The 25674-nt window shown below is 47.0% G+C and overlaps 1 long non-coding RNA gene across 5 annotated transcripts in view; it reads left to right on the forward strand.

The window, feature by feature from the left end:
* Positions 1-25674, forward strand: part of LOC146772695 (uncharacterized) — a 298817-nt gene that overhangs the window by 87876 nt on the left and 185267 nt on the right. For 2 of the 5 annotated variants that reach the window (XR_014972301.1, XR_014972299.1), the window contains exons 2-3: positions 17697-17817; positions 18516-18607. This is a non-coding gene — a long non-coding RNA (uncharacterized LOC146772695). Of the gene's footprint in view, positions 1-2689; positions 2822-3000; positions 3087-17696; positions 17818-18515; positions 18608-25674 lie in introns of those variants that run through there. The other 3 variants (XR_014972300.1, XR_014972298.1, XR_014972302.1) reach the window with 3 other exon arrangements.

Raw genomic sequence — 25674 nt, forward strand, 5'->3', positions numbered from 1 at the left:
AGGGTCTTCCTGCCGGGCTGCCATGGGACCGTGTGGACTGTGGGGGCTTTGTGTAGGCCACACAAAGGCGTGGCTGAGGAACTGCCAACAGGACCTACAGCCAAGTCGCTCATGGAGCCGCAGAGGATAGTGTCTCAGTCTAGATGTTCTGGCCGTCAGGACTCTGGTTCTGTGCCTTCCTCTGATGGTCTTTGGGCGACCAGTCTTCAACTGTGACCTCCATACTTCCTGTGCCTGTTGTGGAGCCGCTACCGACTCATCTCTCCTATTCGGATTCCTCTCTCACAGGAACTCCGTCGAGGCCCTTGCCACGTGACCGCGTGGGCTGTGCGGGCTTTTTGTAGCCCGCGCTGAGGGGTCGCTGCAGCACTCCCAACAGGGCCATGGCCAAGCCTTTGTGTAACCCCAAGGGTGGATATTCCAATGGTCGGGTATGCTCTACTTCGGCAGGCTTCAGGTTGACGGGGTTACACAACAATTTTCCTTCAGTTGGGCAACAGGCGGCGATCTCTTGCCTTGGGTGACCTTGTAGAGTGAGGAGGGCTAGAGGGACTTCGTGGCCACTTGCAGTTGTCTTCCAGCTGGTGCACTTGCTAGGCGTGGTGCTATTGATACCAAGCAGCCGGTGACCGGTGAGAGGACGGTCGAACTGTGATGCATGGTACCTGGATGCAGATTGCGCTTGCTAACGGCTTACGGTTGGTCCTCCCGCGGAGCTGTCTCCAGTGACATCTCTGCACCCCGGTAGCTGGCTTGTGCTGATGAACACCTTCTCCAGTGCTGGCACAAGTCCTCTGTCCTGTCGCTCTTCTCCGTTCCATCTTGCGCGCCTGTGGTGGTTGTCTGCCCCGTGGCATTGTGCCACTGTTCTTTCTTTCTTCCTTCCTTCACGGAGTGGCGTCCTGCCACTCTCTTTCCCTCCTTCTGACCAGGTCCTCACTTGGATGTGGTGTCCTGCTACATGTCTCATGTTTGCGCCACATGGACGTCTTGCTGGTTGCGTCCAGTTCTTGGGACATTCTTCACTTTTCTGTGGACCAGTCGCAGGTCTGTCCTGTCAGCAGGACTTGCTTCTTCCTCTTGGGGATCTCTCACGGGCCCCATCCCCTCCTCAGGGATTTCGTGGTGCATCTCTTCACTTCACTCGAGGGCGTCCTACTTGCGCCTCAAGACTGCGCCGTCGTGGCGCTTGAACCTGCCTCCCTTCGGGCATGCTTGGCGGAGTTGGTATCTGCGAGTGACGTGCTCCATGCTTGCGGTGCTACAGTGGCGTCCGGCCACGTGTCGCATGACGTCGGAGCACTTGTTGCGGTGGCAGCTTGCCACGCGGAGTGTGCGACTCTCCTCTTGCCTGTCTGGGGCCACTGGCGACTCTGTCTTGAGGCAGTGTGAGGGAGGACACTCTGTGCTCTCTTCAGCCCACTGCGGGCTTTGCTGGCATGGTGGAGATGTGCAAAATCTCCTTGCTGTCTTCAGCATTCCTTCCCTTCGGAGGGGTCTCTCTTTCCTGGGCTGCTTCCCAGTCTGTCAGGCCTGATGGCGTGGCCCTCTGCGCACCTCTGACTTTGCGCTCGCAGTCGGTTCTCCATCATGGGTGCCCTCGGCTGGTGCTTGACTTGCCCTTTTTCTAGCTTGTGGTGTTGTGCGCTCACCCCTGGGGCATGCAGGGCACTCTTCTTGCTTGTGATGGTTGTTCTTTGACCATGTAGGGTGGGTGGCGCTATCCTGCTTGCAGTGGCATCCGACAGCTACTGGGGGTTTGCATGCTCTGTGCATGTTCTTCACATACTTCAATGTGGGGTGTGACAGCCTTCCTCCTTCCAAAGGGTAGGCAGCACATTGGGTGTATGTGCTGCCATCAGCTTTCGATGCTCCCCTCCCCTTTTCAGGGAGGTAGGCAGTTGCTTTCTGATTAACGCTGGCATTCGGGGTGTACAGTCTGTGCACTCACTCTTGGCTCCTCCGTGTCCCGGGGCGGTCTTCCTGATGCTGTGGGCGGTGCTGCTCCTCACAGTCTGTCTCTAGGCTCTTTGTGTCTTGACTGCCGACCACCGTCTCTTCCACTGGGGCTCTGCTTTAGAGGTCTACTGCTACTAGGGGCGTGTGGTGCACTCTTCACCATATCTGGCTGTGTGTGTCTCTCAGCCTCCTCCTGCCTTTTCCCTTGTGTGGCAGCTCAGAGTGCTGTGGAGCACTGTCGCCACCTGGTGGCGCTGTGGGTTCTTTCAGAGGTGCCTGTGGCACTTTCCTCATGCTGCAGGCTTTGCAGCTCCTACCGGGGCTGTGTAATAGAATTTTGGGAGAGTACCTGCAGGCACAATGGAGCTTCTTCTGTATTTTAATGCTGCAGTTTAGATGTGGGGGCCTGGCGAGGGAGAGCGGCGCAGCTCATGTTGGCTCAAGTCTGTTCAGTTGCTTGTGCTTCACTGTTCACAAGTGCAGGAGCTTTGGCATGGGGGTCCTGCAGGGATACGCCGGGTACAGTTCTGCCCCATTGACCAGGCGCTCCTCTTTTCTATCCTTACTGTAATGGCACGAGGCAGGCTACTTCAATCAGCCTCTTCCTTGGACTCTGAGCCTGACAACTGAGTTTACAGGCACACTCGGGGCAAGAAACAGCAGGTTGTTACCGGTGAGGTTGCTGCAGGCTCTGTGTAGTACTTTACCACTAGGTGGCGCTGTAGTCACCTAATAGGCAACGGCTCTCTTCGCTGAAACTTCAGGCCGCGCTCTGATTAGAGCTGTCGATGCGGGCGGGGGCATGCAGCGCCGGGAGGCTCATTCCGTTAACCCGATCGGGTGGTCGCATGGAATGACTCCAGTAAGTTAGACCCTTCACTCACAGACTGCTGTTCCTGTATGGCTGTGCGTTACTAGGCAGGCATCGTAAGCAGGTTGCAGGGGTCATGGCCGTTGCTCCTGCGTACTGTAGGGCTGCTCTATGGAGCGGAAGGGGCGGGGCTTGCTCTACTCACGCTGATGAGGGGGGGGGGCTCAGTCCTTTAAATTGCCAGCGGGGCGCTGCGGACAGATACCAACAGGAGCGCATCCTTTATACACCGCGTGGTGAACAACAATCCAATGAGGTGCTGGGGTTCTTTCACTGTTCCTCGCTACCGCTGCTGTGGGGGAGGTCGCGGGTGCGCTGCAGATACCTCTCGATGCAGGGAGCAGGGCCGGCCTGTACTTTACAGCGACGGAGGCCGCTTCACTGGCAGTCCCTTTACAGCTTTGGTTCCGTGCAGCACCGCCTTGCTAATACGTTTCCCATCTTGCATGCGGGCGGGCAGAGGTTGTGGCAGGCAGCTCTTCGGTCGTTCAGAGGTGGCAGGGCTGCAGGCCCTCTCACCACTCTGGATGAGGATTTTTGGGCACTCTCCTTACTGGCATTAGAATTTGCCAGAGTGCGGCAGCGAGCTTGTGCGGTGATAGTCTTCGCGCCGTAGCAGCGATCCCAGCAGGGAGGCAGGTTCTTCCCCTTGTTATGATGGATGGCACCCCACTCAGGGAGAGTAGCTGTTTTCCCTCCTTCTCTGGGTGATGTGCCCACTTGAGGGGCCGCTACAGCAGAGACCCCTATGATTCGTGCATTCACGAGTTGACTTCCAAGTCGGCACGCATGGGGTCCGAACCCCTTGTCGCCATTGTGGTGTCTTGGGCCCTAGGCCCACATGCTGGGCGAAAGAACCACACAGACACGGTAGTGCAATACTAGAACTGGCCCAGGGCATGTGCGCCCGGCCCCTTTTATTAACAGGGTCACCTGACTGGTGACGCCTGTGATGGGTGGGAGTTAGTGTAAGTCAGACACTACACCACCCTGGCTTCGCCGAGTAGCAGCCGCTACTAAGTGTGTATGGTAGGGTAGTGGTGGGGGGGTGGGGGGAGCGAAAAGGGGACTAAACAAATAAAAATAAACGGACTTACCTGGGTGATGCTGCCTGTGCTCCGTCTCCTCCGCGCCGCAACAGGTAGCTCCCAACCTCCCAGAATCCCCTGTCCAATCACAACACTGCCTTAAGCAGCGTTGTGATTGGTCTGAGCGCCATGGATCGGCGCTCAGATAGTGACTTGGAGGCTTTGCATGTTCCCCACCAGGTTGTGTAATGCAGCCTTGTGCGGAAGATGCAAAGTGTGCATAACAGTTTGACCGGCCCTCTTAAGCCGGTCAGACCATCATGCGCACTTTAGAGTGTGCTTTACATTCCTCCCCTGCCCCCTGCACTGGCCAGCACGGCCCACCCGCCCTGCCCCGTCCCCAAGCAGTAAGGGCAACTAAAACGATAACAATGTTAGTTATTGTCATTTTCGTTTTCCTTTTTACACTGCTTGCAAAGCAGTGGGGCGACGCTCCTCCGCCTTAGTGGAGGAGCCACCCCTGGCTTTGCCACCGGGGAAACACCTCAACATTCAGAATTGCAAGTCAGATTGGGGGGAAAGTGCAGCATTGCTGAATTATGTTCTGGCACTTGGAATGGCCGTACCTGAAGGATAGAAATTTACCGGGTGCAGAATTACTGCCCAACATACCAGGGCATTTGTCTAGAGACCCTTGGGGGGAGGGTAGAAAGCGGGCTTGGCGGTGTGGCTGCAGCCAGCCAATGAGAACCTTTATGAGGACAGGACCACCGGAAATGGTGTTAGGTCAGGATTGACTGACTCGCCACTATTTTTGATTTAAGTCAATTCTGCGATAGTGCAGTGGTGCCGGAACAATTTTTCTAAGTGGGGGTGCGGTCAGTGGCACAAGCTCGCTAAAATCAGGAATGTTTAGAAAAACCCTTGTTTTGAACAAAATGAGTGTTACATGAAATAATAAGCCTACAGGTCGAAGTGGGTGGCATCTGTGAGGCACTATGTGCCATACTTAAAAAAAAATTATTACAATGATTTCCTTTACTTTTTGTTAAAAGACAGCCACCCCTGAACAGCTGAGATGACTCATTTGAAGTAGAAGGGTGTCCTCTGTGCTGTGAAGCTGGAGGCGGCCAGAGAGCTAAACAAGTAAAGTAAAGTAAATCCGTATTTGTAAAGCGCAAAGTACTCACCATTACGGGGTCTCAAGGTGCTGGGGGCCGTTGTGGAAATTAAGTGAGCTATTGCCCAGAGTCACATGGTGCTGAGCTGAGTTACCGTCGGAGCTGGGGATCGAACTGTGTGCCCAGTGCTCCGAGGTCAGCTGCCCTGGCCGCTGCACCACACCTCTCCACTGAACAAGAAACACGCCTTCTTGCCAGGGTGCCTGCTGACTGAAAGAAATATAAAAGTGCATGGAACTGGCCAATCTGCAAATCTAAAAGCTGTGTGGAAACCGGTATTGTCTTAAATTGATGGAGTTCACGTGATGCTTTGTGATGGCAAAGACTTAATCTTTTTGTGAGGTTTTGTATGGGTGCCACCAGCTTATAAAAATGTTTTGCGCTTGATGCGTATGACTAAAATTCATAATTTGGAAGCACTTTTTTAAATCTTAGACCTAGATAATCTCATGCATTTTGTAAGCGTTGATCGTAACTTTATTAAAAAAAAGACAAGGAAACCTCGCGCTGTGAATCTATTGCCCCCTGTCACTCATGAACATAGATGCAAAAATCCTTACAAAAACCTTAGCCACCAGACTTCAACCGCTAATGCCTAACCTGGTCCTTCCGTACCAATCTGGGTTAATACCAGATAGGTCCACATTGCACAATATGCGCACGATCTTCACGATGTTTCAGATACTCGACCCTGATCTCCAAGCGGCGGCAGTTATGCTGGATGCTGCTAAAGCATTCGATTCTATAGAATGGGGATACATGTTCCAAATCCTTCAGCGCATAGGAATCCCTATGGTCTACCATAGATGGGTGCGATTACTATATACAAACCCCACAGCATGTATCCGAGTGGGCGGTGTCACGCCTGACCCAATACGGATCGGCAGGGGTACCAGGCAGGGGTGCCCCTTATCGCTGCTCCTCTTCTCTCTTATGTTGGAACCACTGGCCTGCATTATTAGGCAACGACACAGAGAGGCAGCGCTGCGATTTGCACACCAGCCTGTGAGCATATTGTTATATGCCGACGATATGCTGCTCTTTGCAGAATTATTTGGCGCCCATACTACGGGAATAGATAAGATTCGGCTTTTTCTCGGGATCAGCATTAATTGGAATAAGTCACTGATAGTTCCGCTGACCATGAACACGGTTACTCACGCTTTGGACTTTCCAATTGTCTGGTCCTCTGACCCTGTCAGGTACTTGGGGGTGTGGGTTCACCGCGATCCAGACATAGTTATACGAGAGAATTACAGCACTGCCTGTGCCATACTGGAGAAGCAGGTTTTCCGCTGGGTAGGAATGCCGCTGTCCCTGGCAGACCACATAGCCCTCATTAATATTATTGTTTTGCCTTGTTTCCTATACTTGTTCAGTAATATACTAATAAAGTTAACTCCGCTTTTCTTCAAGACTATGCGCACATTGCTGGTGAGGTTGGTCTGGGGAGGGAAACAGTCCAGTGTGAGCTGGGACACTCTGACACTGGATTATAGTAGGGGAGGCTTCAGTGTGCCAGTCATGTATTTATACTATCTATGTGCACAAGCGCAGTATGAATACTACTGGCACAACTATCATGAGTTTATACTGCATGTTGCGGTCGAAGATGGGGACGCTCATCCAATTTCACTAAAATGTATGTTATCACACACTCGTAGAGGCACGCCTAAACAGGAAATCAATACCATAGACAGTACAATCGCGGCCTGGCAGGATACAGGTCGACTGGCTGTGAAGCTCCCACTATATGCCCCTTTGCTCCCGCTGGACCATCATGCAGCACTGCCAGTCACACGAAAAGCAGTGGCTATGCACACGGTATTGGCATGTATAGACAGCATGCAGGATTTATTCCCTAATAACAGCTTCATTACGGAAGATGAGATCAGTTATGTCCACAACAGGTCACCGCTCTTTCAATTTACTTTCATAGGCTCAAAAAAGAGATATAGGCACATTACCACACTTTCCTGGATGAGCCACAGACACTACAAATCCTTCAATTGCTCTTAGTTAGCCCCACGCGACATAAGCTGATCACTAAATTGTACAGATCAGCCAGGGATGAGAAGGTAGTAACGGAGGATAAAAGCCTCATTAGATGGAACACAAAACTTCACCCTCCGCAAACGCAAAAGGAATGGAAATATTGTTGTAATCTCACTAGTGTGTTCACACCAAATGACAATTTACGTATAATCCATTTGAAATACCTTCACCAAATATACCATACCCCAGCTAAACTGTTCAAATATGGCCTTCGAGACAGCGATACATGTAGGAGTTGTGGGACCTCTGGGGCAGATTTCTGGCATTTAGCTTGGGAATGTGGCCGGGTGGCTGAAATCTGGATTGAGGCGTTGAATAGACTCCAGATTATGACTACTATTACTTTACAATGTACCCCGCAGATATGCCTGTTGTGCTTTACACCATACCTGAAGGGTGCACTTGGTAAATTTATACGAGTGGCTCTGTTACTGGCGAAAAGGAGGGTGGCGATGACAGGGGAGGGCTCAGCTGCTCCACTCTCGGATCAGTGGATTAAAGACCTAGTATACTGCAAGGAGAATCTTGAACTATATGCTGAGGAGCTACGGCCAACATCCAGACCAAGAGACATTTGGGAGCCACTCATGCAATATTTACGGACTAAAGACCAAGCAACAGAATCTGAAAGTGAAGATGGGTAAAGCGGATCCTGTATCCTCCTTATCTCATGATATGTATTAGGCAATAAGAAAGTACTTGTGGGCAAGTGTATAACTGATCTGGTCGATCACGAGTTGTTTTTCTGATACATTTTCCTGTGTTTTTTACTCAGAATCGGTAACATGCACACTGTGTGATCCTGTATGTTATATGGAAACTTAATAATAATAATAATCTCATGTATTTTGTGCAACGCTTCTTATGCTGCATGCAATGCAAGTATAAATATTGACTTGTATATTCACAGTGCTTTCTGTCACAGGCTCGGACTTCATAGCACTAAAATACACAAGTCTCCATTCCGCACTGAATCAACCAGATTCAATTCTGTGGCTCCCTGGTTACACACACAGACATCAGAAGTGAACACTTTCTCCTACTGGGCGATTTTAACGTCCACAGTGAATATCCCTTAACTACAGAAGCAATGCAACTCCTCTCTGACCTTTCCACTTTTGGCCTTAAGCAGATCGTCGAAGGACCTACGCATATTGCGGACCACACCCTTGATTTCCTTCTTAGTAGTTTCCCGTCCTTGTCTTTTGAGCCCCCTCTCCCACTTCTATGGACTGATCATTCGCTAAGCAGTTTTCAGGTCACCATTACACATGTGCCAAAACACCCTTAAAAACACAATAAAAACCTTATGATACACTGGAGCAAAGTCACCCTGGACTCTTTTGCTAAGCAATTCAATTTTATGGCTACAATGGATGATGGAGATGTGGACAAAGCATTATCACTCCACTTTAAATATGGCGTTTGACAAACTGGCCCCTTTGAAAAGCCACCATTTAGCTAAACATGGTACACACGCTCCATGGTACACATCAGAATTACGCAGTGGTAAAGCCCTGTGTTAAAAGCTGGAGAGACGCAGGCTTCAGTCCTATGACCCCAGTAATAAAGAGGCTTACAAAGTAACCTTAGCGCTATATCATTGTAGCATTAAAAAAGTGCATAAGTCACACATTGCACTTTACCCCAGCCAGGTAGGTAGCTCCTTTAAAGAGTTATACAAAGTTCTCAATACTTTTTTAAACCCTCATGCTTGCTAATCTGACAACCAACCTTCTCAAGCTCTGTGTGATTCTATTGCAAATCACTTTGAAGAGAAAGTTAACGTGATTTATAACCACTTCCCGAGACCTGTGGATCTAATGTGCCCAGAGGCCTATGTCAGCCTCTCTATTGCCAATCGTACGTGCACCTTAGGCAATTTCAAACCTCATAGGCCAGACTCCATTTGTAAAGCACTGAAAGCTTCCAAATCAGGGACTCCCTTGGACATCACCCCTGCTAGGATCTCAGCAGCTCTGTTCAATCAGCTTGCCCTGGCCATCTGCTCCATACTTAACTTTTCGATCAGCTCTAGGTAAATTCCTCTAGCCTGGAAAGCTGCTCAGGTCATACCTACCCACAAGAAGGCTAATCTTCCAGCTACAGGCCTGTCCAATTATCGTCCAGTCTGGCTGTTGGAGAGGAGTTGGCCTAACGGCTAGGGCACTCGACCTCGAATCTGGGGGACTGGGTTTGAGTCTCGGCAATGACGCTGAACATCCTGTGATTCTGGGCAAATCACTTAATCTCCCCATGCCTAACCAAAAAAAAATAAAAAAATGAATGTGTGTCCTCATGTAACGGAAATGGTGCTATGTAAAGTGCTCTGATACCCGATTTGGGTCAAGTTTGTGCTATATAAAACTCTAAAACAAACGGCTGGATGGGCAAATAAACAGCCAACATTTGGAGTTTCTGGAATCTAAAGGGATTCTGGACCCTTCCCAATCCCGGTTCGGACCCATACACAGCACTAAAACTGTGCGTATTGCAGTTACAAACCACATTAGATGTTCTCGGGATTAAAATAAGTCAACTTTGCGTGTGCTGCTTGACTTGTCAGCAGCCTTTGACACTGTGTCTCACCATAGATTGCTTTTGAGGCTGCAGACGATTGGAATTCATGGCATGGCTCTTCAGTGGTTTACAAATTTTCTATCTCACAGAAGCCAGACCATCAACCTGAGTCCTTTTAAATCACGCACCATAGAGCTCAACAAGGGGTTGCTCCAGGGCTCCTGTCGCAGCCCTCTTTAATATCTATGTAGCCCCTCCTTGCCAGAACTATCAGAGCTTTTGGTTTCGAGCCTCTTTCATATGCTGATGATACTCGGCTCCTAATCTCTTTTGACAAAGACCTGAGTGATACGCAAGCACGTTTTGCAGCTGGGATGAAAGCCACCTCTTCCTGGATGACCAATCACTGTCTCCAGCTGAACTCCAGCAAAACAGAGATCATGATTATTGGCAGAGCCAAACTGCTCTGGTCCCCTTACTGGTGCCGTCTGAATTGGGTGCAGCTCCAACCCCTAAAGTGATAGTAAAAAACCTGGGCGTTCGCCTGGATTATGCGCTGACCATGAAAGAACATGTAGTGGCTACCACTGACACCTGCTTTCACATGAGGCGTCTGCTGCGAAGAGTCTTCCCTTTACTTCCACTTTTTGTGCATAAAACTTTGTTCCAAGCAATAGTTATCAGCCGCCTGGACTATTGTAATGCACTATTAGCCGCTACCAACGAGACACTTCTTACTAAACTTCAAGTGGTCCAAAATACAGCTGCTGGCCTCATCCAACATCTTCCTTGCAGGGCTGCCTCTTCGCCCCTTTTTCGTTCACTTCACTAACTCCCTGTGCAATTTTTTTTTCTTCAAGATCTGCTATATAACTCATAAATCTCTGAACAGCAAAGAACCTAGTTATCTTGCAGCGAAGCTTACACCTTACCTGCCAGGTGGAACCTTAAGATCCACAAACAAATGTTCTTACTATTCCTCGAATCAGAAAATCCCATTCGGCTGGTAAATCTTTTTCCTTCTTGGCCCCCTGCTACTGGAACAAACTACCCAAAAACATACGGAAATGCACATATCACCTCAAATTCAGAAAACTTCTTAAGACTGAGCTGTTTCTGACCTAGTGTGCCCTTCTTGCCTGAATTCTATGCTGCATCGAGATTTCTCTCCTGAGGTGATTTGTGCACGTAATTAGTTAAACTAACATAACATAACATCGCATTAACCAATCAAGATTTTATAACGTAAAATAGTGCATTTCCCTGTGATCAGATTAACTTGCATTTATTTTTTAATATAAGGTGTGCGTTATTTTATATGCAATTAGCCGAAGGTGAAGTTGAAAAACCAGCAAAATAGTTACTGGATATTTGTTTTTTTTAGCCACACTTTAGAACCCCTCATCCCCACCCGCCACACACTCACCGTGTCCCCTGTTGCAATCAGGATCACAGTTCCCATACTTTTTTAATACACCTTGACCACTGGTAATTGCCTGCTGTAGGAAGGTGTAGTAAGGACGTTCTATCCATTTTTGTATAAACGAGATATGGTAGAAATTATTATTTATATTGTGCCCATTAGCCACTAAAATGGCGTTGTGATGCTAATAGACCACCAAGAACAAGCACTGAGGGGCCGATTCCGTTTTCGGACTGACTCAGGTCCATCTGACATCGGGCAGGAGCCGCAACCGACTGACCTGCTGTCATCGGTTCCGGCCCTGCTAGTACGATGCGACCGAACAGGGTTCGGTCGCATTCGTATCCAACACAATGCAAGCATGCATTCCGAGCGGAATGCATGCCTGCATTGTGGAAAGCAGGGGTGCAGATCATCCTTGCACCCTGTGGGCGGCACCCCAAGGTGCCTGCCACCGGGTGCAGGGATCCACAGAGGGGCACCAAAGGTGCCCCCAGGCCGCCATACGGCAGCCTCCCACCCATGGGGGCCCTACTGGGGGCCCCCAAAGACAGTTTCCGAGTGCCTTTTCGTGCCGGAAAAACCGGCACGAAAAGGAAGTGAAAAACTGCCATCGTACTCCCTCGGTCGCAAAGAGGCGGCCGGGGGAGTACTGGGAGATTTCCGGACGGCGGACGGGCTCTCCGAGCCTGTCGTCCGCAATCCGGAAATCCGTGTCGGAATGGCTCAGTCGGAAAGGAATCCGGCCGACATGATCCGAATCGGTCGGAGCCCTTCCGACCGGAATCGAAATCGGCCCCCGAGTAGTAACCTCACTTCCTTAGTTAGGAAGACTTGCATGGGTATATTTGTAAGCTGCACCTAGGAACTTGCATTGATGCAACAGGACCAAAACTTACTAGTCCATGAGTTACATTTTAATCGTGAATGGAGCAATTTTGTTTGCCACAAAATTAGTTCTAGCTTCTTTTATGTTAAACAAATGAACAATTATTTCCAGCGTTTCCTAATTTTCCCAGCAAAGCAAAAATAGTGTGAAATCAGCCTGCTTCGAGTTGTGACCTGGAGCAAAATTTTATTTTGGATCAAATACGCTTTACATTATTGACTGCTCTGCTGGCGGGAAAAATAGCGCATATCGGTTTACCCTGTCTATCCGTCGCAATGCAACATTTAGTTATTTATTATTTATTTAAAAGTCAAAATGTTTGGTAGAGCAACAAATTCACCATTGCGGTGTCTATAAGTATAGTTTCATTTAAAATCATTTGCGCCCAGGTAGAACGGTGGGGCCAGATTTGTATCATACCCAGGCTCATTTAGAAGTCACTGCATGAAATGCCCAAATGCACAGTTCTTGTGTTAGGAAAAGACCCTGGTTCATTCCTTTACACTTGAGTGGTTTAAAACCCCACCTTCCCATGAAGTTCTGCTCTGGAACAAACTACTTTCAGTCTCTACTCTGTATTACCCAGACTACCCCTGAAATGTGTGGTTTACAATACCCAGAATCCCTCAGAAACCCTTTGCTGTTACTACCAACATTCGTCACTTGAGCCTTGGTTTTGGGACAGAAGTCCTGAGGATGAAATAGAAGAAGCAATCCAGGCTAGAACTAACTGGGGTGCATTTGTATACCTGAGAACAGTCATGGGGTTGGAGAATCTGAGATTACGGGGCACAGGAAGTGGGGCATCGATAAAGATAGATAAAGAGTCACAATAGATTAGGAACGGTGGGAGTTTTGTTGCATGTGCCTTACACACACACACACACACACACACAAATGAAAAAATTTGGATCTTTCTGTCGCATGGACCTTCAGAATGCTGGGGTCGCCGAATACCAAGCCTGCCTAGCTTTGACTCCACCGCATGCCTATTTCTTCCACCACCCTACACTAGCTCTTCATTTATCTCACACTTGCAGGTTCTTTTTCATTCCTGTGTTCTTCATTTATCCCTGGTTTCCCGCCAGTCTTTTTTGAATGCACAATACAGGTCCATGTTAGGGTGCTGGAGGGAAGTGCGCAGGGGCAGGCTCCAAGTAATTTTGTGACGGTGCGAGGTGTTATGCCTCCATTTTTAAAGCTGTCGATACAAACACATCTGAACTAGGTTGTTAATGATATTGTCATTAATCTCCTGGAGGCTACTGGTTCAGAAAAATCAGAAGTTAATGTTAAAAGCTGACGTCACTCATTGGAACATAGTAACAGATAAGTGTGCCTATATGAGCCACGCCACATTTTTTGTTTGCAGTATCATTGCGCTTTATTCTTTTTTAGAAGGAGTATTAGCGCACTTCCTTTTTAGAGCTTTTGTTTGTTCTGACTTTCTCATGTTCCTTATGGTATGCAAGGCCTTACTCCCTTATTTGCTTGTGGTATCATAGCTTCCTATTGTTGCTGTGTCATATTACTTACTTTTGGTTTGGAGCATTGCTATCCTCTGATTTTTTGGGAGTGGTGGGAATCCCTTCTCCTTTTTTTAGGTCTCGCTGAGTCAGCGCGCATGCGCTGCTCGGAGAGACATTTTGTAGACGAGTTTTCAAAGTGCTGCTGGCTGGCCTAGCGCTTGCGTTCACGCGAGCAGCCGGCCGCCAGCATTCGTTCACGGTTCATTAGAACCGTAATGACTTTCACTTTCGCAAAAGTAAAGAAATAGAAAAAAACATCTATTTCTTTACTTTTTCTATAATCGCGGCACCTGCGCTTTACTTTTAATGTTCAAAGTAAAGCGCTGGTGCCGCGATAGTTGTTTCTTCTTTTATGTTATTTCCCTGTCTAGCTCAGCACCAACACAATGCCATTGAGTGTGAAGGTGAGAAGCAAAGAGCAATAAAACAATTCAGTGGAAGGGTCACCCGGCATATAAAACCCAGCTGCCTATTTATCTCACCCCCTCTCCCACCAGTAGCCTTACTTTGTACTTTTACCACATAATCAATAGTCCAACAGGAGCAGCGCAAATCTTCTTCAAGTAGCAAGTTGGCAACTTGTGTGTATTGATGAGTTTACTTTGGACACTTTGTCTAACAGTTATTAAACACAAACATGGGCGTGTCTGATTGAAATTTTCCGAAGTCGCATATTCTGATTGTGCGAGAGTATGCGGTGAAATTATTTTTAAAAAAAAGCTTTGCAGGGAGGTAGAGGGGTTGACGTGTAGCTGATCGCAGGACCTTTTCTTTCATATTTTTAGTGCATATCACGGCTAGTGTGTTTTTGCACCTATTGTGTGATCTTGCGTCATTTTTGCAGTTTCAACATATGATGTAAACAGTGGTGTCCTGGTTGGCATGTTTCAGTGCGCCTACTCCTTCCACAGTTAAATCCGATTGTTTACATTTCTTTTATGTTTTTTTTTTCTCCCCTAGGAATGGGAGATCACACACCCCATGGGCTGATGACACTAGGCTTGCCCAAGGGAGGTACCAGTAGCTCGCACATCCCTGTGCTTTCTCTCTACATCCTGGTACTTGTAGTGCTGGACTTGTCTTGGGAAATGAACCTACGAGGACCAGAATGCAATCCAAGCACGTGACATGGGCCACCTCAAGTTCTCTGCACACTTGTCATGATTCCTTACTCGCATTTTAGAACTATTCTGCACGAGGACGTTGTCTCCAGAGGCTCCTGCGGCGTGTTTGCTGTCTCACACTTCAATGTAGGAAACCATTTGGGGGCAGCAGGGCCATTTATACAAATTTAAACTTTGGCATTATTGATTATGGAAGGGCGTTTGTGCAGCGCCTCCTGTCTCTGTTAACATGCCTCAGTGAGCTCCAAGTGATGCGGGAAGTAGGATGGCGTGGGATAGGGGTGGGTCAGTAGGACTGACTTTGTTAAATGTAGGTGATGGTGAACCGTGTTAATTGGAGAGGGGTCTAGTGATCGCTAACCAGCCTGTGTTGAGAACAGTCTTACGGGTATGACCAGCAGGATGGGGAGCGGAGAGGGCTCTAGTGATCGCTAACCAGCCTGTATAGAGAAGAGTCTCACGGTATGATCAGCAGTCTTGGAGAGGGCTCTAGTGATCGCTAACCAGCCTGTATAGAGAAGAGTCTCACGGTATGATCAGCAGTCTTGGAGAGGGCTCTAGTGATCGCTAACCAGCCTGTATAGAGAAGAGTCTCACGGTATGATCAGCAGTCTTGGAGAGGGCTCTAGTGATCGCTAACCAGCCTGTATAGAGAAGAGTCTCACGGTATGATCAGCAGTCTTGGAGAGGGCTCTAGTGATCGCTAACCAGCCTGTATAGAGAAGAGTCTCACGGTATGATCAGCAGTCTTGGAGAGGGCTCTAGTGATCGCTAACCAGCCTGTATAGAGAAGAGTCTCACGGTATGATCAGCAGTCTTGGAGAGGGCTCTAGTGATCGCTAACCAGCCTGTATAGAGAAGAGTCTCACGGTATGATCAGCAGTCTTGGAGAGGGCTCTAGTGATCGCTAACCAGCCTGTATAGAGAAGAGTCTCACGGTATGATCAGCAGTCTTGGAGAGGGCTCTAGGGATCGCTAACCAGGGTGTATCAAGCTTGAGACGTGCCTGAAATGCATTCTTTAGCGGGTACCTGGCCACACATGGAGCTTCCGACGAGCCTTGTGCACCTTGCCGGGCACGTAGCTGGGTGGTGGGGCTTGAACCGCTTGGAAGGAACCAGAAGTGCGCCCATAGAATGTCTTGTTAATACGCACTGCGTCTTTACTTGTCTTCTCGCTTTTTAACTGGAAGCCGTAATGGAACCTACAGGGCAGGTATTTATTCATTTAGAAAAGGTTTTATTTATTTACTTTTAAGCAGCAGTAATATTTGAGCAGAAATGTTTTACACAGCAACAGTGCACTACGAAGATCACAAGAGTGGTGCATTAACCATAGGTGAATAAACAGCTACGTTTGCATACATTGTGCCATTGTATGCATATGATTAGTGCAGACAAACTCATAACTACATCCTATGTGACAGGCTGATGTAAACACACGTCTACAAGCTTTATGATAGACAGACGCAAACTCACGTCTACAAGCTATGTGATAGGCAGACGCAAACGCATGTTTACAAGCTTTATGATAGGCAGACGCAAACTCATGTCTACAAGCTATGTGATAGGCAGACGCAAACACATGTTTACAAGCTTTATGATAGGCAGACGCAAACACACGTCTACAAGCTATGTGATAGGCAGATGCAAACACATTTTTACAAACTTTATGATAGGCAGACGCAAACATGTTTACAAGCTTTATGATAGGCAGACGGAAACACACGTCTACAAGCTATGTGATAGGCAGACGCAAACACATGTTTACAAGCTTTAGGATAGACAGACGCAAACACACTTCTACAAGCTATGTGATAGGCTGATGTAAACACATGTCTACAAGCTATGTGACAGGCTGATGTAAACACGTCTGCAATCTACATGTTAGGCAGACGCAAACTCACATCTACAAGCTACATGTTAGGCAGACGCAAACACACGTCTACAAGCTATGTGATAGGCAGACGCAAACACATGTTTACAAGCTTTATGATAGGCAGACGCAAACACACGTCTACAAGCTGCGTGATAGGCTGATGCAAACACACATCTACAAGCTATGTGATATGCAGACGCAAACACATGTTTACAAGCTTTATGATAGGCAGACGCGAACACACGTCTACAAGCTGTGTGATAGGCAGACGCAAACACATGTTTACAAGCTTTATGACTCGGAAGTGATTGTCCAACTACACATGAACTGGCACACATGCCGTTCTGTTTGTGCTTCATGCTGTCACCAGTGGAGAAGGGGACCCTTAGACAGAATAGCACTGGCGAGATGGGTCAGCAAACCGAATTGGCCATCGTAATGGATTGGTCAGTCATGACGCGCATATCCAGCTGAAAGAGGGGTCACACCAACGGCCAACAGCAGCTTGTGAGTTGACATGGTAAAGCGGTAACGATGCTGAATTCAGAATAGGGCACTCTTGAATCATGTTATAGCTTACTCAGGGAATGGGCCAACTGATAGCTGCGTTGTGAACTTTTATGGCAGAAATGTTTCGTGAAACAGAATAAGTTCAATGGTACGCATGATTTTTCTGTAAAAATTATATTTTTGAATTTTGATTTGCGTTTGATATATAATCTTCACTAGCGCTCCATTGCTCATATTGCCATCTGGTATTTTGATAGTGACAAGACGGATTTCGCTGTAAGAGAATTTACATTATAAATGGAGTGTGTGCCTGTTGACTGTATTGAGATTGGTGGGTTGTGCGCGTACAATGTGAAGTTATTTGCATTTACATTCTCAGTCTGCCATTATATGTTAAATGTGGCAGAGGCAAGCATGCATTCCTGAATTACACTGCATGACCCAGTGTGTAGTAATTTAATAGCTATCCCTAGCAGCACATGATCCAGCATAATATGCTGCATAACTAAACACTTATAAGATACCAAAGGCGAGAACTATTGGCTATGCCAATGCTTGTTCTTAGTTGGGATGGGCTAATGTTTTGCTTGTTATTTTTTGCCTGGCGTATTGATAATCCCCCTGTTTTATTTTTTGCAGTTTTACATAGCGCGCACCCGACCCGAAGGCTGAGCGCTTAACTTGAGCACCATTTACATTACACAAAGAAACATTCTTTTTTTTTTTTAGGCATGGGGAGATTAGAGGGTTTGCCCAGAATCACAGGAAGTTGAGCCGATGCTGAGACTCGAACCTGGTTCCCCGGCTCCATAGTCTGCAGCACTGGCTGTTACGCCGCATCCTCTGGGAGGTATTGGAGCTCCCTATTTGTTGGCTTACCTTTTTAAATGTCTGTTTTATCAATTCCTTTTTCTGGCAGTGGCTGAATTATAGGTAATCATTCTGTTTTTGTTGGGCGCATGAGGACTTCCATTATTATGTAGGGAATATTGTTATGAAGACCAAAGCATTGAGCTTCCTATCTAACCTTACAATCCTGCGACTTATGACCTTTCTCCCCTGAGATATTTTCCACCAATGACTGTTGAGATGGTAGCTCAGGTGTGCAGAGAGGCAGTGATTGGTTCTTCCTGGGTGGGGACCATTAAGGTGCTCCTTTGACCTCCAAGAGAGAAACTCCCTGGTGGGCGGCCTATGGCCAGGGCCGCTGAAATGATGCAACCCTATGGTGATGTCGCATAATTATGGGTATACTGCACTTGCCACATAATCTGCTGACAGATTTGGAGATTTCAATAGAAAAATTGTTCCTTCATCAAAAGCTACTAACTCAAACTTGTAGCAAGGGGTGTCAAACACCGGCAGATACCTTGCAATGGATAACTGGTCAGATGTTAGTAGTTATGGCTGTCTTCAGATGTCAAAGTGGTTGTAATGAGGGGAAACTTTACATGAAACAGAATTTATGGGTGCTGGATTACAGAATAGTGTAATAATGCTGCCACAGAATGTGCTGCATTTTGATGGATATGCGCCTTTTCTTTCTAGGTAAATGCAGTGGTCCTGGATGGGTTGGTACCCGCTTCATGGCAGTATCATTGGAAGCAGATGGGAAACAGCAACATCCTGTACCCCTAAAGGTGAAATCTATTCAAATCTTATGTAAAAAAAAATTGGTCTTGCCTTTTTGTTTGCATCGTGGGTTTGGAAGTGTGTGTGACACAGTGGAGTAACTGTAGGACTACTTCCTGTTCCAGGGAATGGTTGGGCAAACATTTCTTCCTCCTTGTTTGGCCAGTCCCTCTTCTCTTGGCTGATGATGTCGCGAGCCTGCCATGTCTTCTCTGGGCCATTTGTCTTTTGAACCCTTGGACTAATTCCCTACATCCTGCTTCAAGGAAAGGATGTAGACGACAGCTCTGGGCTCAATCTCACATCTAAACCTAACAAAACCGGGTTTTGTCGCCATCCTGGAGCAAAAGAACAGCAAATCCAACTTTTCCCTAGTCTAGTCCCACCCAGTGACAATAGGAAGTAGCGACCCTCCAGAAGCATGAAACCCCCTACTTTCCTTTTAAGATGTGTGAGGATACTTGTACAGATGTAGAACAACTCAGTGACCCGTCTTACCAGGGTTGGACTGGCGTATGGGGCAATCGGGCAATGCCCGATGGGCTGGTCTGACAGGCCACTATGTGGGCCATTTTTTTGGCCATTTGTGGGCCTGTTTTATGGTCTGCTGGGACGGTTTTTACACTTGATTTTCCTAAAGTTAAATGTAAAAGAAACAATTGATGGACGGTATGCTGGACAATGCAAGCATTCATCCCCAGTCACAAGGATCTGGGTTTAATCCATCATTCTTTTGCTCACCACACTACCCCAGTTTGGACCCAGCCATATGCAAATCAGTCTTGACCCTGTTCCTTATGGGAACAGTCCAGCCCGAACTGCCAAGCCACGTCCTCCCTAGACCGGAAACAAGCATCCTGGGACCGGTTTCAGGGCATCACCCTTCATCAGCCAGGCTAGCTTGAATCCAGTGGTGTGGTGAGCACGGGACCCATTTCTGGGCATAAACAAACGTTGCCTGCAGCAAGCTCAAATTCTTTCAATCTTCCATACCTTACAAAACCTTATACAGCCTGTCTTCACAAGTTAAATCTGTTCAAATTTGCACACAAGGGGAACATTTTTAGCTTTCTAATTCACTAATTCACGTATTTTGGTGCCTGGGCCTATTTTCTGCCCCAGTCTGACCCTACGTTTCACTCGCTAATCTTCCATGCCTGCGTGAAGCTCTGACCCATCGAATTCCTGTCTGCCTGCTTGCTGAAGAGTAAAAGAAGCCCAGTCGGCTTAGCTGTCAGTCAGGATTTCAGGACTATCTGTCCATTCTCGCCTGGAAGCCATGACTGCTGCCTGAGCTTGGGAAAAGCGACCGTGTATGAAAGTATCCAGTGGTCCCAAATGGTGCTTAACATCGACTGGGGCTGCCACTTCACCTACTGAAAGTTGGTCTAGCACCAGTGGCTCCCAAAGGACATGCACAATTTCTTCCTGGACCCCCTTCCATGTTTCTGAATTCCTCTAACAATGTACCCCATTTCAGTGGGAACCCCAAGCCCGTAAGGATCTACCGGGGAATAAAGTTTTTTGACCTACCATAAGCAGTAGTTCAGAAGATACCTGGCTTGGAAGTTTCCCCAAGTAGGCATTATCATACAGCCTTATAGGACTCGCTGGATCGGAAATACAGAAATATTTTGGCCACAGAGCATTTTGTTGCATGGACATGGGAAGATACAGTAAATGTAAATGTGAATCCAGTATTTGTAAAGCGCACAGCTACCCGGAGGCATCCCGGCACTGGGGGCCGTCGGGAAGATTAAGCGAGCTATTGCCCAGTTACATGGTGCGGGCTGACCTGCCACCGGTGATCGAACCGTGAGCCCCAGCGTCCGGTGTCAGTCGCCCTGGCCGCAGCGCCACACCCCTTAAATTATAGGTTATCTTTTGGGTTTTTTCCGAATACCACTAGTCGCTATTTGTCTGCAATGGATCGTGGGAACACAGTAATACCATTTTTTCTTCAGGTAGTATCACAACTGTCTTTTTTTGTTGTGAGCCTCAGTACTCTATCCTTTTATGATTGTAGTGTTACCATTTTCTTTGTGGAGTATTGTTACTTCCTACTTTTGGGTAAGTCATTACCACCCATTTAGAAGGGTAGGTTGAGCACAAATATAAAACTGTTTTGCAGTTGTGAGGCCAGAAATTGACAAAAGAACACCCTTTCCAACCGTAAAAAAGCAAATTGTACTTTACAAAAGGGTCTTAGTGACCTGGAAATGTTTTCTGACGTGCACCGTACACTTTTCGATTCATTTCAATTTAGGTGGCGGTAGCAGAAAAAGGTGCGCCCGGCTCCTTCCAATCGATGATACCATGCATTAATGATTTTGTAATCGCAAAATATTGATCAGCTATCGACTCACACAAGGTGGTGGTATGCATTCACAAGTGTTCACTGGAGGTACAGTTTCCAGCTAGTGAATTTTGGCTATCAGCATTAGTGGAGCTGACAGAGGTCCATGGGACATGCTCCAGGCTCCTGGGTGGCGTTTACAAACCGCCACCTATTGTCATGCAGCCCTTGTCCCTTTCAGGGGCAGAAGCAGCATTTAAATGAGAGGCGGCACCTCTGCAAATATGAATGCTAGGAATTGGGCTCTGCTGTCCCTTGAACGCTCGGGCCCACTTATGCATTCCCACTCAACCACATGGTCTTTCTTGTTGCATGAGACGTAAGAGGGAGGAAACAATTACAATTATATTTCAATACGGTGTAACCAATTAATTTACACAATAATCCACTCGACAACTATATCTGAGATTAGTAAGGGTTTAAATTATAAATTCAGAAAGAGATTGATGCAAATCAGCCTTAACGTCATATAGAGATACAGAACAAACATAATGAGTCCAAATCTCCTAAACAGATTTACTCTATTTAACATAAAGCAGTGAGCCAACTCTATTATGATGATACTGGCTATAAGGAAAAAGAATTGAATGTTAAATTGCATCAAATGATTCGCAAACAAAGCATGAGCACACTATCTCTCTCTACACTACCTTAAAAGGTACCACCCCATTCCCGAAACATAAGTCAACTCAGGAAATAGAAAAGAGCCAGCTGTCAGAGCCTTCAATAGAATAAACTCTAACCAAGGGTCAGGTAGTATGAAGACGCACAGAACAGAATAAGAGGTCTGCACCTCAGGAAGTCCTAAGGGGTCTCACTGTCGCCCAATATGTTACAACATAAGATATTCATTTCCACCAAGGTAGACCATGTGATCCATTCCAGTAGTTTTCCACGGTTATAGCACAAATTGGCTCCTGGCAGCACCTTGCCCATGTCGATAGATTGTTACTCGATTTGTCCTTGGCCATTCTACGCCTCCGCCATGAGAACTTGTCTCCTTGCTCGTTGCCGTGATCAGGGCCGGCTTTAGCGTTGGGGGTGCCCAGTGCGGAAATAATTTTTGGCGCCCCCACACCCCATGACCGCTTCCTCGGATTCTCTCACTACCACCGGGCAAAAGTGCCCCTCATCTCTCCAATCATAAGTTATTGCTAAACACAGCACCCTCACCTGAGGTCAGCGCCCTCTCCACAGGCCAGCGCACAGTGCGGCCGCACCAGTCTCACTGCCCTAAAGCCGGCCCTGGCCTTGATTCTCCTTGCCAAATCCATATTCTCACACCTTGCTATCTACCTAAATAAAACCCTCCTTTATGAAACATGGAAGCTTTGTCCGCACCTGCAGTGGAAACAAAAACAACAAGCAAATGCATTCTACATTGAAGGTTAAACACAAATTAAATGTCAGACTCTAATGTGAGCTTTTACTGAAGCAGTTCTCAAGGCCCAAATTTTAACCCCTTCGCCGCGGCGGGAATTCCGCCGCGGCGCGGGGGGGTGCGGGGGGGCAGCGCGGCGGGCCTGTGCTCATGACGGAGCCGCTCCGTCATGAGCCACAGTTGAGCTGTGCTCATGACGGAACGGTTCCGTCATGACTCCGCCCATTTGCGTTGTCGCCCCGCACAGGCGGGGAAACAGCGCCGCGCAGGCGGAGCGGCCGCCGACAGGATTGCCATGACGGAACCGTTCCGTCATGAGCACACGGCAACCGTGGCTCATGACGGAACGGTTCCGTCATGAGCAGGGAAGGGGTTAAGTCAAATTAACAGTGCATTGGGTTACAAATACGTGCATGTTACTAAACATATTGCACATGCAGTTTCTTAGAAAATGAATAAATGCAAATGATTACACTAGAATGTCCTCTTCAAAAAAATACACCAACATAAACATGATTCTTGTTACATGTATTAATGTCTAAACACTAGTTTACATATGCATTGTATACTATTAATTACATGGTAAAAAACACTATAAACTCCAGTTCTCCCTCTGTACTAATATGAAAACATTACAGAAACTGTGTTAATCACATATCTAAGCACACAGTTGATTTGTCATGAGTTTTCACGTGGAGTACTTTTAAATATGCAATACCTCATCTTCCATTAGTAACATTAATCAGACAGAATATATTCGAGCGTTGACTACACATGATTATGATGCACTCCTACAGTATCTGAGGATGGAAATCAAACTTACACTGCTACACCCTCAACAGACTATATCCTGTAACTCCCACCCACTCTAAGAAGATTTGTACTCCCTTTGTAGTGCTAAATGAAAACCGTGTTGCAAAGCACTTGGTGTGCAAAAAAACAGACTGCTTGGCTGCCTTACTTTGAGACAATAGGCCAATAGTCACTCCCTGTTTTGTGTTGCAGTATTGTTTCACCCTACATTTGTTTGAAGTAGCTATCTATGGTTTTTGTTACGAGTTTCGTTATTCCACATATTTTTAGCTTGGAGAATCCGGAGGAGTTCACATTACACCATGAGTTATTATTTTAATATTCCTTATATTTTGTTGCTAATAACCACTTCCTATTTTTTGTCAGGTGCATGATTATTTCTGTTTCCTATCAGGATAATATTATGCCCTATTTAAAGCTAGGTTGAATACTGGCCCACTCTACTCACAAGAAACGGTGGAACCATAGCACCCAATTTGCACCTGGAGGTCGAGCAACCGGTTCCTTTATAAGGTCCCTAGATTCAAAATGGCCCTCATGGGTGGTTGCTCCTTCTCATACTTGGGGCCCCAAGCTCTGGAACACTCTGCTCAAGTCTCTGAAAAGTTGCCAATCACTGCCCATTTTCTGCAAAAATCTTAAAACCTGGCTGTTGTGATCGGTTACACATTCTGCTAGCTCCCGCCTTTTGTCGAAACGCTGGAAAACCCTATCTGGGTATCTATGCGCTATATAACATCTTATAATAAATAATATATATTAGTGAGAATTTGTTATTTCATATTTCAGTATATGTTCTCCTTTTCTCAGCAGTGTTTTCCTTCCTACTTTTGTTTGAAGTATGTTTACTCGCAAACTATCCGGAATAACGTTTCCATAAAATCTGTTAAGTGGCATTATTCTCCAGCATGTTTTGTTGGTAGAATCTTTCTTCCTAGTCATTTAAGTCGTGTTTATTGTTCATTACTCCCTCCAATTTTATGTTGGGGATATACCGTACTCCAATGAGTAACAAAAAAAAACCTGCCACCCTCAAACCTGGTAAAGAACTTGAGGGTGAATGGCTGCATCTTTTTTTCTTTAATAAGCAATTATGGGCTAAGCCAATAAGTCTTGCCAGGATAGTTTTTAATAAAGAGAGGGGGTGGGAGGGAGGAGGAGCGAGAAGGAAGAGGAAAGGTTCCCTCACATTCACTGCGATGCATGGTCTGACATCAGCAGAGGAAGGATGCGTGCTTTCTTTGGAGAACATTGTGAGACTGCTCTCCTGGGCGGAGCAAACATAAGAATACAGAGGAAAGCCATCAATGGGAGGAAGGAAGTCAGGCAGACAAGTCATCCAATCAGGAGTGAGGGACTGACCAGTGCTTGAAATGGAAAAACAGAAAGAGTACCCGCTTGTATCCGATAAGTGCCGGTACTCTCCAATTAAAAGTATTGCATTTCTCTTGAGAAGTGGCGGTACTCTCCCTCTCAAAATAAATAAGTGCCAGTATTCAGTACCAGACAGTACTGGCCCATTTAAAGCACTGGACTGACCCAAAGCTCACTCTATGTATTGCATTATTTGCAAAGTGGTGAAGATCATCACACAGCTAAAGCTGGCTATCAGCAAGACCTAAAAACACCCCATGAACTTGCTCCTTCATGGTTGCCATGTTTTTTCTTTTTATAAAAAAGGACAAAAAAATAAACAGCACAAAAAGTAACTTTAATTTTGTAGAGTTTATTTTGTCTCTACAAAATATCCTGCAACCGACATAACACAAAGCATGCTGTAGCGAACCCTAAATTTATTAGGCACTAAAAAAAGGCCTTCATCAAAGTACTCTCATTTTTCAGCCAGTATGAGCCTCCGGGAGAGAACGACAGGTTCTCTCACCCTGGCTCCTCGGAGAGCGTCTGCACGTCGGATCCAGTATCCGAACGCAGGAAAATGAGAGACATTACAGCACGCATTAAAACCAGGCTAAGTCTTCAGGGGGAAATTACCGCTCTCAGATTTTCTTTAAATAATAAATCTGATGGAGAAAAATTGGATCTGCGTTTGGGCCCATATGTCTGCTGAGCTCGACAGGCCCTGACTGGAAAAGACGTAGAACTCGCGAGAAAGGGAGAGACAGTGCGAGGTACCAGGCCAGGCCCTCCAGAAATGACCAAATGCCGACCCTGTCGCCAGGGCTGGACTAGAAACCGAAACCGAAACCGGCAAACTGCTCGTCCGGCCCCCTCTGGGGGAGTAGGCAGGTGGGGGAGTAGGCAGGGTGCAGCCGAGCTGTTTGCTAGGGCCGGTTTCGTACGATTTTGTTACAGAGGGCTGATATTGCCGGCCCCGGTAACAAAAACGGCCACCAGGAGCCCAAAACTGGCCCCCACCCTGGTGGCCCACCAGGGAAACACCCGGTGCCCGCTACGGCCAGTCTGTCCCTGCCTATCGCCTCCTCCAACTATCATTTTGAGAGAGCTCCTTTTACAGAAGGAAACAGGAGTTTCTGCCCAAATAGGTATTACATGTAATGATAATG

This window comes from Triturus cristatus, chromosome 12 (genome assembly GCF_964204655.1).
Source record: "Triturus cristatus chromosome 12, aTriCri1.1, whole genome shotgun sequence".
NCBI classification, from domain to species: Eukaryota; Metazoa; Chordata; class Amphibia; order Caudata; family Salamandridae; genus Triturus; species Triturus cristatus.